The following is a 21834-nucleotide window of genomic DNA, read 5'->3' on the forward strand; positions in this document are numbered from 1 at the left end:
AGATGGATTTGCTTGATATTTAACTACCAGCTGGCTTTGAGAATGGTGAGATAATCATGAAGCTGAAAACATTCCGCATGGTTTGATTTATGAACTTTCATTATAGTGGCAATTATTGGCGGGATGTTGACTTTTTTATTTTCACTACTCGAGAGGGGGCTACAGAAACTATTTTTGCAGAAGTTGCTGTAAACAGAAGTGTGTATTGGAAGTGACTGAGATCTGACTACAGAAATGAGGATGTGAAAGGCAGTAGGAACAGTGCCAGACACAAAGGGCCTTATTCTCAAACTGCACTTTGAAGTACTTTTTGTACAACAAAATGTAAGTTTTGCCTATGCAATTGTTGTGGTATTCTGTTTCAGGCACATTGTATGGGTCATGGAACGTGGGGTTGGAACGGAGAATTGAGAATGTTCTACTCACCAGAGAAAGTGGCTTGTGGTTGCTCCAGCAGTTACCACCAGTTCTCGACGGATGAGTGCCTATAATAAAGACCTTTGTATTATTTACTACAACCTTATACTGGCAACGAGCAAGGGACATCCAAGGACAGAATCTGTATGGAACGGAGGCAGGCAGCTCAATGTTGAGAACATGGAACAGATCAGCGAGGAACTCACAAAACTCCATTAAGTGTTCCAGAGTTGTGGAAGAGTACGGACTAAGAAGCAATAATGAAAACCAGGCATTGTGATGAGGCCGGCGCTAGGTCCAGAATATTTGGCTGTGCGCTGGTGACTGGTGGCATAGCTAGATAGCAAGAAAACAAGGGCAATTGCCAGGCAAGACAAGGGAGCGCATGAGGTGCTGAATCCTCATCGGGTGTTACATGTTAGCTTCCTGGAAACCATAGTGATCGGGTGAATGACTGGATAAACCCGATTTCCTGTGGAAAGCACCCAAGTAGGCATAAGAGAGGCCATTTTGTAAGGCTCCCATTGATTGTCAGTATCTGAATGGTATAGACTAAACATTGCCCCTGCTTGACACAATGTATGACACATTAGCCCGTGCGCACAAGTCCGGAAAAGGAAAATATTCTACTGTGGTCTAGACCCTAATCGCAAGTGAGAGAATGTCAGAGTTCTTGGCAGCTTGAAGTCAGGAGGCATGGTCACATGGGGAGGAGCGAGGTCAGGGAAAGCGGAGGCAACACAGTGAAGTGGAAGCTGTGATTGGGAAGTGCCTAAACTGTTGCGGTGACAGCACACCAAGGAGCATATTGTGCCTTACCAGTCACAGTGATAGGCACACCATATTGATTTTGTTCCTGTGGGGTATCTAGTTTTTTTGTGTGTGTACATAAATATAGAGGAAAAACAAAGTGAGTTTAATGGCAAAGTATTGAAGGTGGACAAAAGCAGTGCAGTCCATGGTGTCACAGCGGTGATAGGTGAGGTAGAGAAAATTAAATTAATTGTAGATGAAAAGAAAATGGAAGAACAATGCAGAATGTAATATCACCACCCTTCTTCCTAAGTAGCCAAGGGGAACCAATGGTAAGATGGAGCAAATGGAAAAAAAATGTTTGGACACTATGCAAAAGTAGGTGGTACCATGTTAAGCGCAGAACGGAAATGTGCTTTCATTTTCTTGGTGGGGAAGGTCAAGAGGTATTGGATAATTTGTCAGAGCTAAGTAATTAAGAGCAAGCAGATCTTAGTGAATATGAGATTTGTATTTTTAAAATGAATAAGCAATATTTGCTGTGCATTAGCATTCTTGAGAGGTATCGTTGTGGTCTCAGAGGGAAGTGAAATGACAATAGAAGAATTTGTATCTGCTCTCAGGAAATTGGCTTCTTGGAGGTCCAGAGTGGAGAGGATAAGAGATCAACTGGTATTACGATGCAGAATCAACAAAATCAGAGATGAACTTTGGTTCAAGGACAAACCACCAATAGAGGAAGCGATACTTGCGGTATAAAAGGTAGAACACATGTTGAAATGTGTAGTGGAACTAAAGGTTGAAAAGGGCAAGGTAACGGAAACAGGACAATAAGAGAAAGTAGATGAAATTCTATGAAGTGAAAAAAATAGGAGCAAAAGAAGATAGAATTGGAAGAATGAAATTTATAGGGGAATGTTAGCATTAGGGCAGGAATGGTCATAGAATCTCATGCAAGAAGTTATCCAGCGACAAATGTAATATGCCACAGCTGTGGGAAAAGAGGTCACTAAAGTAAATGTTGTGATCCAAATTCAAGAAGGATACAAGTAGGGAGTTAAAAGGCAACACACAACAAGCAGTGTTTCAGGTTGGGGAAGATGCTCAGAGGGACCATTCATGTGTTGTGGTAAAAATTGATGGAGTCAAGCTAAATATGAAGTTCGATTCATGTTCACAATTGACTACTATTACAAACAGTACATACAAGCACTGGTTTAAAAACAAAAATAAGTTGCCCGGTATGGATATAAGACCAGGTGGATATGGGGGATAACCAATTAGTATTTGTGGCTATTTTAATTCATGCATAGAGCTGAGTGATAGATATGTACTAGGGAAAATGTATGTATCCAAGCATGGTTATCATCTATTTGGGTGTTCACATCAGCACCTTCTTGGGGTGACATGCAACCCCAATCCAGAGCCACAGATACAGGAGATAGAAGAAAAATCGCTGGATTTTGTGGCAGAGTTTGCACACCTATATAAGGAAGATCTAGGATCTTTAAAAGGATATAAACATCAAATAAGAATTAAAAGGAGGCAGCATCATCAGTAGCGAAAGTAAGGCATATTACTGTAGCTATACAAGAGATGGTTGAACAGGAACTTAAAAATCTGGTTGATCTAGAAATCAGAACAATGTTATCTTCGTGCACTCCGATTGATTATGATCGTTTCAAGATATTCGCGTTGGCGCTATCCTTGTCACACTGAGTCTACAGTGCCTTAAAGTTAATGGTATCGAGTGTGGTTAGACAAACCACGAAGAATGCTCTCCTTTTTGAATGAAACTACTAGGTTTCTTCACTCGCTTATTTGTATGTATTATCACTTTTCATACCAGTCCTCTAAATGATCACATAACTACTGTCCAGTTCATCATTTCATAGTTATGTTTAATTATTCAGTTTTTAGTGATTTTTAAACATTTTCACTTCATGAGAGAAAGTTCATTGTATTCATGAAAATTCACTGTTTTATATTATGCCCAATGCATTTCGGGTTAAAGGAACATAACCCTTCGTCAGGGGCCTGTTGAAACAATAATAATGAGAAAACATTCAGGACCTTAGCATTCAGTCACTGGTCTTTGATTACAACTGAACCTGATCTACAGAGTCTATATAGCGAACATGTAACATTCGCCTTTAGAAGATCAAAAAATATGAAAGAAATGCTCTCTGTCAGAAACACCACAGAACCAGAATACAAAGGAATGGCAAAATGTTTTAATTGCATACACTGCAATTAAAACAGCAGCCAGTTTACAAGCTTATAAGCCCGGATAGGAAACTTTCATAGTAACGAATGCAAGCTCCAAGGGACTGCTGGGCCTACGTACATACCCTTATCACCACCACAACATCACTTTTACCGATGTTGTGGTGGCGATAGGGGCTGCGCCTAATGAACCAGGCAGCGTTAAGCCACTTAACGTGGCTCAATGCTGCCTTGTACATAAAGCCCCCTTTCACGCTATGGTTAGCCTGAAAGAGGTGTGCAGTGGGTGTTGCACCGAACCCCGACCATCACTGCATCCATTTCATCTTCAGGACGCCCACCATGCACCACCGAGAGAAGGCCCTGGCCTGGACCACATCCTTCCTCTCCGGCAGAACCCAGAGCGTCCGCCTCCCCCTTTCCGCTCCAATTCCACTGAGATCATCTGCGGCGTACCCCAGGGCTCATCCCTCATCCTGACGCTGTTCAACATCTACATGGCACTTCTCGCCCACGTCGTCCAAAAGCACGACCTCAACATCATCTCCTACGCCGATGACACCCAACTTATCCTTTCCTCACCAAAGACCCTCACACCCCCATAACCAACCTCCATGAAGGAATGAAGTACGTCACCGAATGGCTGAGGAACAGCCGACTGAAGCTGAACTCGGACAAGACAGAGGTCCTCATCCTCGGGTCCACATCTTCAGCCTGGGACGACTCCTGGTGCCTGACCACACTGAAAACAGCCCTGACACCTACCGACTATGCACGCAACCTAGGGGTCATCCTCGACTCCACCCTCTCCATGACTAAGCAGGTCAACGCCGTCTCCTCCTCCTGCTTCAACACCCTCCCCATGCTCCGCATGATCTACAAGTGGATCCCCACTGTAACAAGAAGAACTGTCACCCAGGCCCTTGTCACCAGCAGGTTGGACTACAGAAACTCCCTCTACGCAGGTGCTTCGGCCAAACTCCTGAGATGGCTCCAACGCATCCAGAACGCCTCTGTACGTCTGATCCTCTGCATACCCCGCTGCAGCCACATCACCCCCACCTGAGAGACCTGCACTGGCTCCCCATCAACAAGAGGATAACCTTCAAGCTCCTCATCCATGCACACAAAGCACTCCAGAACACCGGACCAGCATACCTCAACAAACGACTCAGCTTCTACAACCCCACCCGCCAGCTCCTCTCCGCCGGCCTCACCCACGCTGCAGTCCCCCGCATCCAAAAAACTACAGCGGGTGGCAGATCCTTCTCCCACTTCACCGCCAAGACCTGGAACACCCTCCCCACCCACCTGCGACAGACCCAAGATCTGCTGGCTTTCAGAAGACTCCGCGAGACCTGGCTCTTCGAGAAGTAGCAGCACCTCTCACCTCCCCCAGCACCTTGAGACCCTCACGGATACGTATTGCGCTTCACAAGTCGAAATGATTGAATGCTGCACCACGTTCTTGTAAATATGGTGCAGCCTTGTGTTTACGTCGCACTCTGCCACTTCCTTGTACATATCTCCCTGGGTGCGCTTTTGAAACAGCAGAAGAATGGAAGAGAATGGATGATCACATTTATTTATATTATTTATTAATTCATGTGCATCAAGATGCTTTCGGGGGCTGAATTACATTTTTCAGTAATAGAGAATCTCTGGCCATTTACTGGGCATCAATTATGTTTTGAAATGTTCTATGGGGCACAAGGTTAGTAGCCTTTACGGATCATAAGCCATTGGAAGGGTTTGATTCCAAATCGTCACACATACGACACTGGGTGACTGCATTGCAGGAATTTGAATTTCATGTGGAACATCTACCTGGTGTCAATAATGTATAAGCAGATTGTTTATCAAGACTTGTGTCCATACATGGACAAGATGAGCAGATTGAGAAAGAAATGGATCACAGCATGAATATTTGTGAGGTTACTCCAAGGGTATTGACTAAGGGAAAGTGGAGAGAAGAGCTAGAAAAGGGTAGCAAGTTGATGGAGATAATGCAGGCAATTTGAGTGGGAAATGAAAAAGTTTAGCAAAACCTTTGGTCTCCATTAAAGATGACTTGACGCTGGATAGAGGTTTGCTGTTGAGAGGATCAAGAGGATTTCCCCGGGGACCTTTAGGAAAAGCTTTGTTTCGGAGGAACATCAAGGTCATTCAGGGATTGTGAAAACAAACGAGTGTTTGAGGGAAAACCTTTTTGTGGCTAGGTTTGGAGCTAAGTGTTGAGCAAGAGGTAAGAAACTGCATGGACTGTAGGTACAGTGACAAAGTACTAATTTTGCACCAAATGTCATTTTTGTGCCACGGTTTACGAACTTGTCCATGGCAGGCACTGGCTATTGATATAGTGGGTCCATTGAGAGGGGAACAAACTACACCTAACCTTATTGTATTGATGGATCTTTACTCAAGGTGAGTGGTCATTGGAGTACGTGAAGTAACTTCTAGTGTAGTAATTCGATTTTTAAAGGAAATATTCAAAAGGGAGAGTTATCCAGTGTCTCTTGTATCTGACAATGGTCCTCAATTTGTTTAAAAAACCATGGAAAAGTTTTTAAAAAGTAGTGTGATAAGGCATAGGAAATACTCAATTTATCATCCCGGGACAAATGGAGCTTTGGAGAAATTCAACAAAGTTATCAAAGAAAACATTCAGTTGTCTAGGGTAAATAGTCTTGAATAGAAAGAGCATCACTGCTCATTGAATGACACCACAAACATTTACTGGTGAAGTCACCCTCTGAGTTGTTTAAAGGCAGGGCTGCCAACACCATTCTGTGTTCAGGCGGGATGGACTGGAACAAAGGGATAAAGAGTAATGACGTTGGTGAGTGGAGGTTGTGAGAACTGAGATTACAATAGAAAATAAAGGAATATTTAACCACATTACATTAGACCTAGTTGCAAATTGAGGCGATTGAAGGTAAATTAATTTGAGGAGAATTACATTATTCCATGGTCAAGCGCCACAATCGAAGATCAAGGTCTCTCTGCCCAAAGTCAGCATATTAACAAATAGATCAGATGTACAAGGACAATGGATCTCTCTTCTTGCAGGATAATCTTAATGGTATTTTTGTAACACTGTGTGCATTAAGTCCTATTGCAGGGTTGGTAGGCACCTCCATGGTGGTAAACTGCAAAGGAGACCCTGAACTGAGGAGCCCTAATCACCTAAAGAATCAACAAGGTTTCAAGGTGTACTATATGGCTATTTTAATGACAGCAAATCTTAGCAAGTACTAGTTAGTCTTTCAATAATGTAATTCTGTTTTAGTAAATCCAGGATTACCAAAGAAAGAAAACAATTCAGGGTCAATGAAATATGCAACAAGAACAGAAATGTATATTTCTAAACATATAATGGTATAATGATTGTTAGAAATGGGTGTCTCTAGTTGGCAGGTTTGTACCCTGTCCAAGTAGGGGCCCTTCCTTCTAGTCAGGATAAGGGAGTTACACTTCTAAAATAACCCCTACTCACCCCCTTGGTAGCTTGGTATGAACTGTCAGGCTTATTTCAGAGGCAATGTGTAAACCGTTTGCACATAACACACAGTAATACAGTGAAAACACTACAAAATGACACCTCAACAGTGTTTGAAAAATAGCCAGTATTTATCTGTGTAAAGACCAAAATGATAAAAATCCAACATAAAATTTTGCCACAATAAGCTTAAAATACTTATCCTTAATGTCGACAGCTCCATCCAGGGCTATCAAGGTTTTGTGAACAACATAATCAACAGTTCAGGCTGAACAGCTACGGTGTCGGGAAGACCCTTCAAACAGTACCTTTGAAATGCAGGACGCTGTGGACCTTGCGATAAGCTCCAAAGAGGCTGCAGCACTGGCATCATCAGCCATCAGTTCAGGAGGTCGGTGCAGGAGTCGTCATGCCCTTGAAGTCACATGCAGGGCAGATCGGACTCCTGCCCTAGACAGAATCAGCAGGCCAACACAGCAAGGAACACAGCAATGAGGATGTCCCTCCTGACAGCTTCTCCAGTTCTTCTTCTTAGCTGTTTTCTTAGTCCAAAACTAGAACCAGTTCTGTCCTCCCTGGCCCAGCCACAGTACATGGTGGAGACAGCATTGTGAAAGGCAGACACAGCCCTATTCAGGTTTCAGTGACAACTCCTCCCACCACTCTAGCTCAAGAAGGCACATCAGAATAGGCAGGGCACACCTTAGCTCCTTTTGTGTTAGTGTGAAGGCACAAAACAGCTCCTGTCAGTCTAAACCAGACATGGATTTCACAAGCAGGTTAAGCAAGAAAATGCCCACTTTTTAAAAGTGGCATTTTCAATTAAAAACCATGTGTACTAAAAGGTCAGTTTTAAATTGTGAGTTCAGACATCCTTAAACTCCAACTTCCCAATGGAAATCTGCACAGGAAAGGGGGTTCCCCATGTTCACCTATGGAAGAGATAGCCTTTCATTAGTGAAAAATTAAATGCACAGTATTTTACTACCAGGACATGTAAAAACATACCACTCTATGTCCTACCATTTTAAGTATGCCTTTTAAGTATACTGCACCCTGCCCATGGGGCTACCTTGAACCTATCTTGGGGGTGACTTACATGTAATAAAAGGGAAGGGTGAGGTCTGGCACGTAGGTGCACTTGCCAGGTCAACACTGCAGTTTAGAAATGCTTGTTGTAAATATTTTTGTCCACCCTAAGCGTGGAAGGGTATTCTCAGATGTGAGACCCTTGCTCATTGCACCAGCAGGATTCAAGCAAACCGGGCCGAAGACGGCTGTAATGTCAGAAACCGGTCCCCGGGAGCTTGTTTCCTTCCCAGTGTAAGAATTGGCTTTTGTAGTTTGGTTTGCCCTGTTCCCATCATGCACTGGGACAGGAACAGACTAATTTGCATACAGCCAGGTTCTGAAACTGGGATGGTGCAGTGAGCTAAAAAACGGTGTTGGATCTAGCCCTGATCTCTTGACTGGGTGAGAGCTTTCTGCCTAATTCAGAGACTCTGTCCCTCACCACCCCTTGTTGTAAATATTTTTGTCCACCCTAAGCGTGGAAGGGTATTCTCAGATGTGAGACCCTTGCTCATTGCACCATCAGGATTCAAGCAAACCGGGCCGAAGACGGCTGTAATGCCAGAAACCGGTCCCCGGGAGCTTGTTTCCTTCCCAGTGTAAGAATTGGCTTTTGTAGTTTGGTTTGCCCTGTTCCCATCATGCACTGGGACAGGAACAGACTAATTTGCATACAGCCAGGTTCTGAAACTGGGATGGTGCAGTGAGCTAAAAAACGGTGTTGGATCTAGCCCTGATCTCTTGACTGGGTGAGAGCTTTCTGCTTAATTCAGAGACTCTGTCCCTCACCACCCCTTGTTGTAAATATTTTTGTCCACCCTAAGCGTGGAAGGGTATTCTCAGATGTGAGACCCTTGCTCATTGCACCATCAGGATTCAAGCAAACCGGGCCGAAGACGGCTGTAATGCCAGAAACCGGTCCCCGGGAGCTTGTTTCCTTCCCAGTGTAAGAATTGGCTTTTGTAGTTTGGTTTGCCCTGTTCCCATCATGCACTGGGACAGGAACAGACTAATTTGCATACAGCCAGGTTCTGAAACTGGGATGGTGCAGTGAGCTAAAAAACGGTGTTGGATCTAGCCCTGATCTCTTGACTGGGTGAGAGCTTTCTGCTTAATTCAGAGACTCTGTCCCTCACCACCCCTTGTTGTAAATATTTTTGTCCACCCTAAGCGTGGAAGGGTATTCTCAGATGTGAGACCCTTGCTCATTGCACCATCAGGATTCAAGCAAACCGGGCCGAAGACGGCTGTAATGCCAGAAACCGGTCCCCGGGAGCTTGTTTCCTTCCCAGTGTAAGAATTGGCTTTTGTAGTTTGGTTTGCCCTGTTCCCATCATGCACTGGGACAGGAACAGACTAATTTGCATACAGCCAGGTTCTGAAACTGGGATGGTGCAGTGAGCTAAAAAACGGTGTTGGATCTAGCCCTGATCTCTTGACTGGGTGAGAGCTTTCTGCTTAATTCAGAGACTCTGTCCCTCACCACCCCTTGTTGTAAATATTTTTGTCCACCCTAAGCGTGGAAGGGTATTCTCAGATGTGAGACCCTTGCTCATTGCACCATCAGGATTCAAGCAAACCGGGCCGAAGACGGCTGTAATGCCAGAAACCGGTCCCCGGGAGCTTGTTTCCTTCCCAGTGTAAGAATTGGCTTTTGTAGTTTGGTTTGCCCTGTTCCCATCATGCACTGGGACAGGAACAGACTAATTTGCATACAGCCAGGTTCTGAAACTGGGATGGTGCAGTGAGCTAAAAAACGGTGTTGGATCTAGCCCTGATCTCTTGACTGGGTGAGAGCTTTCTGCTTAATTCAGAGACTCTGTCCCTCACCACCCCTTGTTGTAAATATTTTTGTCCACCCTAAGCGTGGAAGGGTATTCTCAGATGTGAGACCCTTGCTCATTGCACCATCAGGATTCAAGCAAACCGGGCCGAAGACGGCTGTAATGCCAGAAACCGGTCCCCGGGAGCTTGTTTCCTTCCCAGTGTAAGAATTGTCTTTTGTAGTTTGGTTTGCCCTGTTCCCATCATGCACTGGGACAGGAACAGACTAATTTGCATACAGCCAGGTTCTGAAACTGGGATGGTGCAGTGAGCTAAAAAACGGTGTTGGATCTAGCCCTGATCTCTTGACTGGGTGAGAGCTTTCTGCTTAATTCAGAGACTCTGTCCCTCACCACCCCTTGTTGTAAATATTTTTGTCCACCCTAAGCGTGGAAGGGTATTCTCAGATGTGAGACCCTTGCTCATTGCACCATCAGGATTCAAGCAAACCAGGCCGAAGACGGCTGTAATGCCAGAAACCGGTCCCCGGGAGCTTGTTTCCTTCCCAGTGTAAGAATTGTCTTTTGTAGTTTGGTTTGCCCTGTTCCCATCATGCACTGGGACAGGAACAGACTAATTTGCATACAGCCAGGTTCTGAAACTGGGATGGTGCAGTGAGCTAAAAAACGGTGTTGGATCTAGCCCTGATCTCTTGACTGGGTGAGAGCTTTCTGCTTAATTCAGAGACTCTGTCCCTCACCACCCCTTGTTGTAAATATTTTTGTCCACCCTAAGCGTGGAAGGGTATTCTCAGATGTGAGACCCTTGCTCATTGCACCATCAGGATTCAAGCAAACCGGGCCGAAGACGGCTGTAATGCCAGAAACCGGTCCCCGGGAGCTTGTTTCCTTCCCAGTGTAAGAATTGGCTTTTGTAGTTTGGTTTGCCCTGTTCCCATCATGCACTGGGACAGGAACAGACTAATTTGCATACAGCCAGGTTCTGAAACTGGGATGGTGCAGTGAGCTAAAAAACGGTGTTGGATCTAGCCCTGATCTCTTGACTGGGTGAGAGCTTTCTGCTTAATTCAGAGACTCTGTCCCTCACCACCCCTTGTTGTAAACACTTTCTAAAAGTGGCATTTTCAATTAAAAACCATGTGTACTAAAAGGTCAGTTTTAAATTGTGAGTTCAGACATCCTTAAACTCCAACTTCCCAATGGAAATCTGCACAGGAAAGGGGGTTCCCCATGTTCACCTATGGAAGAGATAGCCTTTCATTAGTGAAAAATTAAATGCACAGTATTTTACTACCAGGACATGTAAAAACATACCACTCTATGTCCTACCATTTTAAGTATGCCTTTTAAGTATACTGCACCCTGCCCATGGGGCTACCTTGAACCTATCTTGGGGGTGACTTACATGTAATAAAAGGGAAGGGTGAGGTCTGGCACGTAGGTGCACTTGCCAGGTCAACACTGCAGTTTAGAAATGCTTGCCCAGACACTGCAGTAGCAGGTCTGAGACACATTTGAAAGGCTACTTGTGTGAGTGGTACAATCACTGCTGCAGGTCCACTAGTAGCATTTGATTTACAAGCCCAGGGCACACTTGCGCCCAATACTAGGGACTTACTAGTTAATCAAATAAGCCAAACATTGAAATACCAATCAATGATACAATTTACAGAGGGGGCACTTGCACTTTAGCACTGAACAGCTGTGGTGAAATGCGCAGAGACAACAAACCAGCAAAAACAAAGTTCAGCATACCATCAAAACAAGAGGTCATAAAGCAAAAAGACAGTGTAAGCACGCCAAAAGGTGCCAGGTCTAACAATGTTTTACAAAAATGATGGCTAACATTGCTTGGAAATGTTACTATGTGCCACACCTCTGACACCTCATTCCTTTCTTATCATCTCTATTCCTGGAGTTAACCATGCCTATGTCTTTGGTATTTGAGCTTGAGTAAATGGATAATTGATGAAATATGCCTCCCTTGTGGAGCATTTAGGGGCATATTATCAAGGGGGTTTATCTCTGCTTTTTTGGCTTTAAAAGCCAAGAAAGCGGAGATAAAATTATCTCCCTATTACCAAGCTGTCGCTAACACCAGTTAGTGACAGCTAATAGGAGATAGCGACCATCTTGGGCCCCGCTTTGCATGTCAGTGATATTTATCACTAATGACATGCAAAGTGGGCGTGCCAAGATGTTAGCTACTGGAAACAGTCCCTAACATCGCTATCTCCTATTACCAACTTTTGGAGATATTCGCGCTAAGCGCGAATATCTCCAAAAGCTAACACCTGCCCTGAGCAGTTCTTAGCCATGTTATCCAATGGGAGGTGGATAACATGGCTAAGAGCATTTGCTCGATAATGCATGAATATCGCTGACTTTTCAGCGATATTCATGCATTGCGGCCGTTTTTTATCGCATTTGCGATAAACCTTGCTAATAGCAAGGTTTATCTGCGATAAAAATCGCCGATGTGCGGCGATAATTTTTGTCTCTAAACAAGTTAGAGACAAAAATTATCGCTAGTTGTTGGTAATATGCCCCTTAGAATCTTAACAAGCAACGTCTGAGGTGTTATGTTTCCAGAAGTATTCAATAATTGTATGTATTTGTATATCTCTTTTCCAAAGCAAGCATACATCCTAGGGAAATTCTTTTCGCTAATGACCGCATAGCCTTCATGTAACTGTTGTTGTCCTAAGAAAGCTCAATATTCAATATTACTATGAGAAAATGCACATTTTCAGCTTTTTATACTAAACTGGAAGAGATAGGGAGTCAAGTACAGCTTTATAAGATGACAGGTCTTGTATCTTGAGGATGAAGCTGAGAGAGGTCGCCATCTCTTCCCCATTATGCAGAAGCACAATGTCTAAAAAAAGCACTTGGCTCGCCAGCCTTTGAGCTCATCAGTCATAACAATAGTATCTTAAGAGTCTATGTTTGAGGAATCCCATGGGTTTATTGAGGGGTTAGATAGGGTAGAACATTCCTCAACGTTTTCCTTGTAAAAATAAAATTCCAAAGAAAGGGATGGGAGGTGTGGGGCATGCGAGCAAGAACAATAACATTTTAACTCAAGGTTGCTTGCCTCTTGAACAGATTTGGAGCACACTCTGTTTCCACCATCATCACCCTAACTTTCTTAGGGTTCAGTTTCAGCCACTGATCTTCCTTCCCATCAGTGATCTTCCCAAGCACATTTGAAACCTTTCAGGTAAAAATAGGAATGGCAATTTCTTTAGTCACATCCCCAAGAAGTGACATGAATTGTGGGAGTACAACACACCCACTCCAATGACCTGAAACTGGTTCAGTAAGTTGGTGTTAAATGCCATGAAGAGACATTGATATGTCATCCAACACTGTCACAGGTATTGTTTCAATGCTTCTGTTAGAACACAAAACCCACCTAGTAAGCATCCACAATGTCACTTTCATTCAGATTGGATATGAGTCAGCTTGCCATATGAGCTTCGAAATTTCTATTGCTGTTGTAACATCATCTTTGTAAATTGGCCAGCATTGTTATGCTTTTTATTGGCTGTTTTAGAGTTGTGTTCACTGATTCATACTTAAATATTTCCAACAATGCATTCTAGAATTTTCACTATCTCAGGTGCAATCCGTTTGCTTATTTGTTGGACCATAAGCACAGTTCAGAAGTCATGTGGACATCCAGATCTTGGAACACGAAGTGTATAATCATGGTTGGATTCAGCAAATCTGTCAAACGTGAACTGTTAGAAATTGGGTCTCTTGTTGGCAGAAGTATGCACCCTGTCCAAGCAGGGACCACATTCCTAGGCAGGGTTAGTCACAACACAATTCTAAATTATCCTGTTCTCATCCTCTGGTAGTTTGGTACAAAGCAGGCATACTTAACTTAGAAGGCAATGTGTAAAGTATTTGTGCAATAACTCATACAGTAACACAGTGAAAACACCACACAAAAAATCCATAATGTTTAGAATAACAGAGAATATTTATCTGAGTAACTTAAGACCAAAATGACAAAATCCCAATGTGTAGAAGAAATAAATGCACTAAAGCGCTTGAAGCAAGTAGCGCTAAAAAGATCTCTTTAGGTCACGCTGGAAAGTTTAGGTCAACCACAATGCAGTGCCAGCTAGCTGCAGGACTCACCCAGGCTCTGGTGAACAAAGTGCCATTCCTGGTCGCAACCAGTGAGATGCATTGATTTTCTTCAAGCAGTGAAGGTGATACATCAGTTCCAAAGATGGGTGCCGGAGTCAAGAGGTATTGAGCGATGCGCCGGTTTCTGCCACGCAGTCTAGGGGATGTGTCTATCTCACCAAGCTGCGGAGGCAGCAATACACTGTCCGATGCATTGATTTCTGGAGGTAAAGCACTGGTTCTGATGCGAAGTGCTGATTTTACTCCAGCAGCTGGGTCAATGCATTGGTTCTGCTACAGGTAGACCGAAGATGCATCAAAATCCATGTTGCAAGTAACTGGGCCACTTTCAGTGAGTCAGGCACAGAAGCGGGGGTATAAACTTTAATTTCCCTGAGTATCAAGCAACAGGAGGCAAGCCAAGAAGCCCTTAGAGATCACTTGGAAGAAGGGAGATTCCAGCTCTCCTTCAGCAGAATCAGAGAGTATGAGGTGGCAACAAGCAGAAAAGCAGGCCTTCAAGATCAGCAGTGTAGTTGAGTCCTTTGTGCAGCACAGCAGTTCTTCTGACAGAGTTCAGATGTAGAAACAGAAGTTTCTAATGTGTGTGGGTCAGGGACCCAGTATTTATACCCAAATGTGCCTTTGAAGTGGAGGGGACTTCAAAGGCTGGCCTCTGATGTTCACACAATCCCTTTCAACCCAGTCCTGTTTGCCAGGCTGTAAATGTATGTATAGGCATTTATATAGCGCACTACTTACCCGTAGGGTCCCAAGGCGCTTCGACCGCTGCGAAACCCTTCCTGGCTTCCCTGAGAGATGGTCCCTTAATGGGTATCTCCAGGGTGAGACCAGGCATCCCCGGCAGTCTGGTGGGGCCGTTAGTGAAGATGAGGCAAGCTAATGCCCAGAGTTGCCGAGTGTGATCGGTGATCAGAGTGGGCACCAAGGCGAGAGAATTATCGAGTCCGCTGACCCTGGTCCAGAAACCTGCCGCGCCGGGAATCGAACCCTGGTCCCGGGCCGTCCTCTGCTCTCGGGTCTGCCGCCTCTAACCAGTGAGCCACACTACTGGCTAGCCTTGGGGGTAAATCAGTGCTTTGTGTGTGAACAGGACAATACCTATTGAAGTGTAAGTGTCAGGCAATATACAAAATGTATCTGTCACGCAACCCAGATATGTATTAGACACATGCTGTAAAGCACAAAAGAGCTAAGAGCAGAGAAATGTCCACTTTCTGAAAGTGGCATTTCTAAAACAGTAGTGTTTAATTCAACTTCTCCAGTAAAGAGAATATATCAAGACCATTCTAAACATATAAAATATGAAAAAGCTGCCTCTCTGATCAGGAATTACAGTTTAAAAGTGTATTAAGAAGTCCCAATGCTAGCCTATGAGAGGAGTAGCCTACAAAGTTGTATACAATGAAATAGGCTGTTTGTCACTACCAGGACATGTACAAAATAAAAGTACATGTTCTACCTTTTACGTACCTAGCACCCTTCCCTTTTGGTTACCAAGGGTGTTCTTAGGGGTGATTTATTTGTAATAAAAGCGGAGCTTAAGGCTTGGCAAATAGTTTTAAATGCCAAGTCGAAGTCGCAGTAATCTGCACACACAGGCCCTGCAATGGCAGTCCTGAGACAGGTTTGAAAGTCTACTTGTGTGGGTGGCACAATCAGTCTTGCAGGCCCAGTAGCAGCATTTAATTTACAGGTCCTGGGTATTTGGTATACAACTTGACAAGTGACTTACAAGTACATTAACTGTACCAAACATGCCTAAGTCAATCATAACAAGTTTAATGGAGAGTGAACATGTACTTTAGCACTGGTTAGCAGTGGTAAAGTGCTCAGAAAACTAAAAACAGCAAAAATAGCTACAGACAAATGGAGGGAGGGAGGCAGGCAAAACGTTGGTAGAGGACTACCCGAAGGCTGTCAGGTCCTACATGGACCAATATGACAATTGCACTTTTTGGGGATCCTGTCCAACAAAAAAGGAGCTATTACCAATGTGCATCATAATATATGCGACCTTGTGGTCAAAATGTTACCTAGATGGTTATAGATTGCAAACTGACATATTGGGTTCCAGAGGGTAAGCTAAATAATTGATAATAAAGAAGATTTAGGCTCACAAGTACATCCCAAAAATATATTTGTCCAGTTGTGGTCATTATCCTTGTTTTGTTTCTTCAATGTGGTTCTGCAGATACTTATGGAAGGTACTGTGTGTTCCACTGGAGCACACTGTAAATAATGTGGGTTTCAAATAGGCTGTTTTTTTCTGAGAACCACAGCACAGGTTTCACGTTTGTGATCTTTTCATTGCCTTTTCCAGTAAGTACCTTGTCCAGTCCAGAAGTAAATCATGATGAGAACTCAGCACAGGAAATTACACAGTATACCTTAAAGTACCTCAAATATGTAGATAGAAGCAAACTTTAAAAAAGAGTTGATATTTACTTTTGACTGAATTCTCAATACAAAGTTGGTGCTTGACTTGTGATATCTCAAAGAGCTAATTGTATAGATGGATTGAAAAGAATCCCCAAGTGGTCAGACCACACTAAGTGTTCCTAAACCAGTGTCTACGCCAAACCTACTCTTCCCAAAATCTATGCAGTCATTCTGGCATCATGCATTGGTCCCTCCACAAGATGGTACTGACCAAGAGAACTCATGTACACTATAAAATCCTTAGTGAGTATGGCACTGTGACCTCCACATGTAATAATCATATTTCACCACTACCTGATTGTTTGTGAGATGTATGGTAGATGTACAATCTTAAAAGAGATCAATGGTGTAATTTTACTTTTTACAGACAAATTAGATGTGGGCACCATCAGTTCATGTGTGTAAATGCACATAAAGAGACACAAACATTGTTCTAAAACCCAAGGGAATAGCTCTCCTCTATATGATATGCAATCCTATGTGACTGCTCACCTTATGGCTTATGGACTGGCTTCTGGATCCAGGTGCCCCCTATAAAACAGGCTTGCCGTAGTTTTAACATGAGTCGTTTGACAGATGTGCATGGTGATCTAGAGCTTTTATTTACTAAACCAAGTGGATGAGAGCACTTCCTTTCCACCATCAATTTGCTACTGCTATGGGGGCATATTTACAAGCTCCTTTAGCTATTGGTGCATCACTTTTAGTGACGTTCCTGTGGCTATATGTGCTTTGTCTTATCTACAAGATAGCGGTAATCCACGTAAGTAAGGCACCCTTTGACGCTGTACTTAGCGTGAAAGGGCAGGGCAATTGGTGTTGTGGTGGGCTTTCCACTGCAACACCCATTGATTTTGATGCTACCCCCTTTTTACAAGGGCATCATAAATAGGAGGCAGCTCCAAAATTAAACAGGCGAAACGAAGAGAAATGCGTTATCCTTGTTTTTGCTGTTTCCATGTGTGCTGTGCTGTGCAGCACATAAAGAAACAGCAACAGGCCATTGATTATTTATGTGCAGGAAGGTGACAAACCAATCTTTTTTTTAAAAGGACATTTTGCATTAGGCAGCACACATAGAAGTAATAAAACACCATTTAAAGATTATTTATGTGCCGGAAGGGACATCTTCCTGCACATAAACAAGACCCCTCAACGCAGACCTCCTGGCTCTATGGTACAAGGCTGCCTGTATTGGCGCTAGGCTCCTAAATTTATCCCCACGCATGGGGAAACACAGGGCTGTACCATATTGTTGTAACGTCACGCTCCGCCCCTTCGTTATACATATGCCCAATAGTGTCTCATAATATGGGGTAGCTGGAAGAGACTCATTCTTCTAACATTTGAGAGTGAAAAACTTACCTTTTTAAATATAGAATAGCACAATAGTTATTTTACAGAACTACAAATGTATTATGGTTCCTCGACTTCTTCATTCATTTTTCAAAGCTATACGTTTTGACTCTGTGAAAGATTATGAAGGGCTGTCAAATTGCCTGAGGCATTTCTGAATAGCAAGAGTCTAAATTTCATTTTATTGAATTGAATTGAATTGAATTGAATTGAAGAGGTTCTTCTATAGCGCATGGCTACTCGGAAGCATCCCAGCGCTTGATATTGAACAGAAGGAGTGGAGAAGGATCTGAGATATAGAGGGCCAGCTCATCTATGTCTTGGGAAATAGTGTTGTTTTTAGTTTTTTTCGAAATGCAAGTAGGCTGGGTTCTTGGCGAAGTGGGAGATTAAGGGCATTCCACAGCCTGGCTGCATTTCGCGAGAAGAGACGATCCCCTGATCGGGCTCTGTTGGTTCTGGGGATCATGAGGAGGTTTTGCTGTTTAGATCGAAGATCCCTAGATGGTATATATGGTTTGACCATATCGTTTAAGATGGGAGGGCCGTTCTCATAGAGAGTTTTGTGAACCAAACAGAGGGTTTTGAAATGGACCCGCTCCTTTATTGGGAGCCAATGCAGGGTCCTCAATGAAGGTGCCGCTGAAGTACGATGGCTGGTACCAGTGAGTAGCCTTGCTGCAGAATTTTGGGCCATCTGAAGTTGTCGAGTGACTGAAGTGGGGGCTCCTAGGTAGAGTGCATTCCCATAGTCCAGCCTAGATAGAATGAGGGACTGGACTATGGTTTTCTTTGCAGTTTCGGGTAACTGGGGGAGGATGTTACGGATTGATTTCATTAGACCAAAGCAAGTAGCCACTGTCTTTCTTGCCTGGATTTTGAAGGACAAATCCGTGTCGAGCCAGAAACTGAGGCTTTTTATCTCGGATTTTGGGGTGGGCCCGGGTCCCATACAAGGAGGCCACATAGAAGAGATGTTAAAAGTGGCCTTCCTTCCGAGCAGCATCAGCTCGGTTTTTCCCCCGTTCAATTTCAGGTGGGACGCAACCATCCACTCTGCAACCGCTCCCAGGCAGCTGCAAAGATTAGTTGGGGGGGAATCCACCTGGTTAAGGGAGACTACTAGCTGGGTATCATCAGCGTAGCTTACCAGCTGGATTCCGAAGGGGGCTACTAACTCTGCTAAAGGTGCCATGTACACATTAAACAGTGTGGGGCTAAGGGAGGAGCCCTGTGCTATACATTTATAAATTGTTTTCTTCTCCCCAAGTCTGTGAAAGCCAGCATTGGTCACATTCATTCTACAGCCAGCAGCAGGTAATTTACATCTGAGATGTATTTCCTTCTTTATTTGTTTGGTTTTCTAGGACAAGACCCACATCACATAGACTTATGAGAGTGCTGGGCATTCAACTAAACAAACAGAAAAAGCACACACATATTTATCTAAAGGTATAGACCACATAGTACCATTTGGCATTGTGGCGTGAGGGGATATAGGGAGGAAGGGGATTAACCAGGCGTAGATCAATAAGAATTCATAGGTGCTCAGGTGAGACTAATGAGCGTACAGCTAGTGGTGGCAGGGGTATACTCAGATGTGAGTCCCTTGTTCACTGCACCATCAGGATTCAAGCAAGCCGGGCCGAAGATGGCTGAAATGCCCGAAACCGGTCCCCGGAAGCTTGTTTCCTTCCCAGTATAAGAATTGGGTTGGTAGTTTGGTCTGCCCTGTTCCCATGATGCACTGGGCCAGGGACAGACTAATTTGCATATAGCCAGGTTCTGAGCTAGGATGGTGCAGTCAGCTAAAAAATGGTGATGGATCAAGCCCTGATCATTGGACTGGGTAGGAGTGATCTGCTTAATTCAGATACTCTGTCCATCACCACCCCCTTTTCTGAATCGTTTTGTCCACCATAAGCGTGGAAGGGTATACTCAGATGTGAGTCCCTTGCTCACTGCACCATCAGGATTCAAGCAAGCCAGGCCGAAGACGGCTGAAATGCCAGAAACCGGTCCCCGGAAGCTTGTTTCCTTCCCAGTATAAGAATTGGCTTGGTAGTTTGGTCTGCCCTGTTCCCATGATGAACTGGGCCAGGGACAGACTAATTTGCATATAGCCAGGTTCTGAGCTGGGATGGTGCAGTGAGCTAAAAAACGGTGATGGATCAAGCCCTTATCTTTGGACTGGGTAGGAGTGATCTGCTTAATTCAGATACTCTGTCCATCACCATCCCCTTTTCTGAATCGTTTTGTCCACCATAAGCGTGGAAGGGTATACTCAGATGTGAGTCCCTTGCTCACTGCACCATCAGGATTCAAGCAAGCCGGGCCGAAGACGGCTGAAATGCCAGAAACCGGTCCCCGGAAGCTTGTTTCCTTCCCAGTATAAGAATTGGCTTGGTAGTTTGGTCTGCCCTGTTCCCATGATGCACTGGGCCAGGGACAGACTAATTTGCATATGCCAGGTTCTGAGCTGGGATGGTGCAGTGAGCTAAAAAACGGTGATGGATCAAGCCCTGATCTTTGGACTGGGTAGGAGTGATCTGCTTAATTCAGATACTCTGTCCATCACCACCCCCTTTTCTGAATCGTTTTGTCCACCATAAGCGTGGAAGGGTATACTCAGATGTGAGTCCCTTGCTCACTGCACCATCAGGATTCAAGCAAGCCGGGCCGAAGACGGCTGAAATGCCAGAAACCGGTCCCCGGAAGCTTGTTTCCTTCCCAGTATAAGAATTGGCTTGGTAGTTTGGTCTGCCCTGTTCCCATGATGCACTGGGCCAGGGACAGACTAATTTGCATATAGCCAGGTTCTGAGCTGGGATGGTGCAGTCAGCTAAAAAATGGTGATGGATCAAGCCCTGATCATTGGACTGGGTAGGAGTGATCTGCTTAATTCAGATACTCTGTCCATCACCACCCCCTTTTCTGAATCGTTTTGTCCACCATAAGCGTGGAAGGGTATACTCAGATGTGAGTCCCTTGCTCACTGCACCATCAGGATTCAAGCAAGCCAGGCCGAAGACGGCTGAAATGCCAGAAACCGGTCCCCGGAAGCTTGTTTCCTTCCCAGTATAAGAATTGGCTTGGTAGTTTGGTCTGCCCTGTTCCCATGATGAACTGGGCCAGGGACAGACTAATTTGCATATAGCCAGGTTCTGAGCTGGGATGGTGCAGTGAGCTAAAAAACGGTGATGGATCAAGCCCTTATCTTTGGACTGGGTAGGAGTGATCTGCTTAATTCAGATACTCTGTCCATCACCATCCCCTTTTCTGAATCGTTTTGTCCACCATAAGCGTGGAAGGGTATACTCAGATGTGAGTCCCTTGCTCACTGCACCATCAGGATTCAAGCAAGCCGGGCCGAAGACGGCTGAAATGCCAGAAACCGGTCCCCGGAAGCTTGTTTCCTTCCCAGTATAAGAATTGGCTTGGTAGTTTGGTCTGCCCTGTTCCCATGATGCACTGGGCCAGGGACAGACTAATTTGCATATGCCAGGTTCTGAGCTGGGATGGTGCAGTGAGCTAAAAAACGGTGATGGATCAAGCCCTGATCTTTGGACTGGGTAGGAGTGATCTGCTTAATTCAGATACTCTGTCCATCACCACCCCCTTTTCTGAATCGTTTTGTCCACCATAAGCGTGGAAGGGTATACTCAGATGTGAGTCCCTTGCTCACTGCACCATCAGGATTCAAGCAAGCCGGGCCGAAGACGGCTGAAATGCCAGAAACCGGTCCCCGGAAGCTTGTTTCCTTCCCAGTATAAGAATTGGCTTGGTAGTTTGGTCTGCCCTGTTCCCATGATGCACTGGGCCAGGGACAGACTAATTTGCATATAGCCAGGTTCTGAGCTGGGATGGTGCAGTGAGCTAAAAAACGGTGATGGATCAAGCCCTGATCTTTGGACTGGGTAGGAGTGATCTGCTTAATCCAGATACTCTGTCCATCACCACCCCCTTTTCTGAATCGTTTTGTCCACCATAAGCGTGGAAGGGTATACTCAGATGTGAGTCCCTTGCTCACTGCACCATCAGGATTCAAGCAAGCCGGGCCGAAGACGGCTGAAATGCCAGAAACCGGTCCCCGGAAGCTTGTTTCCTTCCCAGTATAAGAAT

General features: G+C 44.5%; 1 protein-coding gene across 1 annotated transcript in view; it reads left to right on the forward strand.

The window, feature by feature from the left end:
* Positions 1–21834, forward strand: part of LOC147665788 (voltage-gated inwardly rectifying potassium channel KCNH7-like) — a gene marked incomplete at its 5' end in the record, with an annotated part of 344861 nt that overhangs the window by 293091 nt on the left and 29936 nt on the right. The window lies entirely within an intron of this gene.

Source organism: Lissotriton vulgaris, unplaced genomic scaffold (assembly GCF_964263255.1).
Source record: "Lissotriton vulgaris unplaced genomic scaffold, aLisVul1.2 SCAFFOLD_2125, whole genome shotgun sequence".
NCBI lineage: Eukaryota > Metazoa > Chordata > Amphibia > Caudata > Salamandridae > Lissotriton > Lissotriton vulgaris.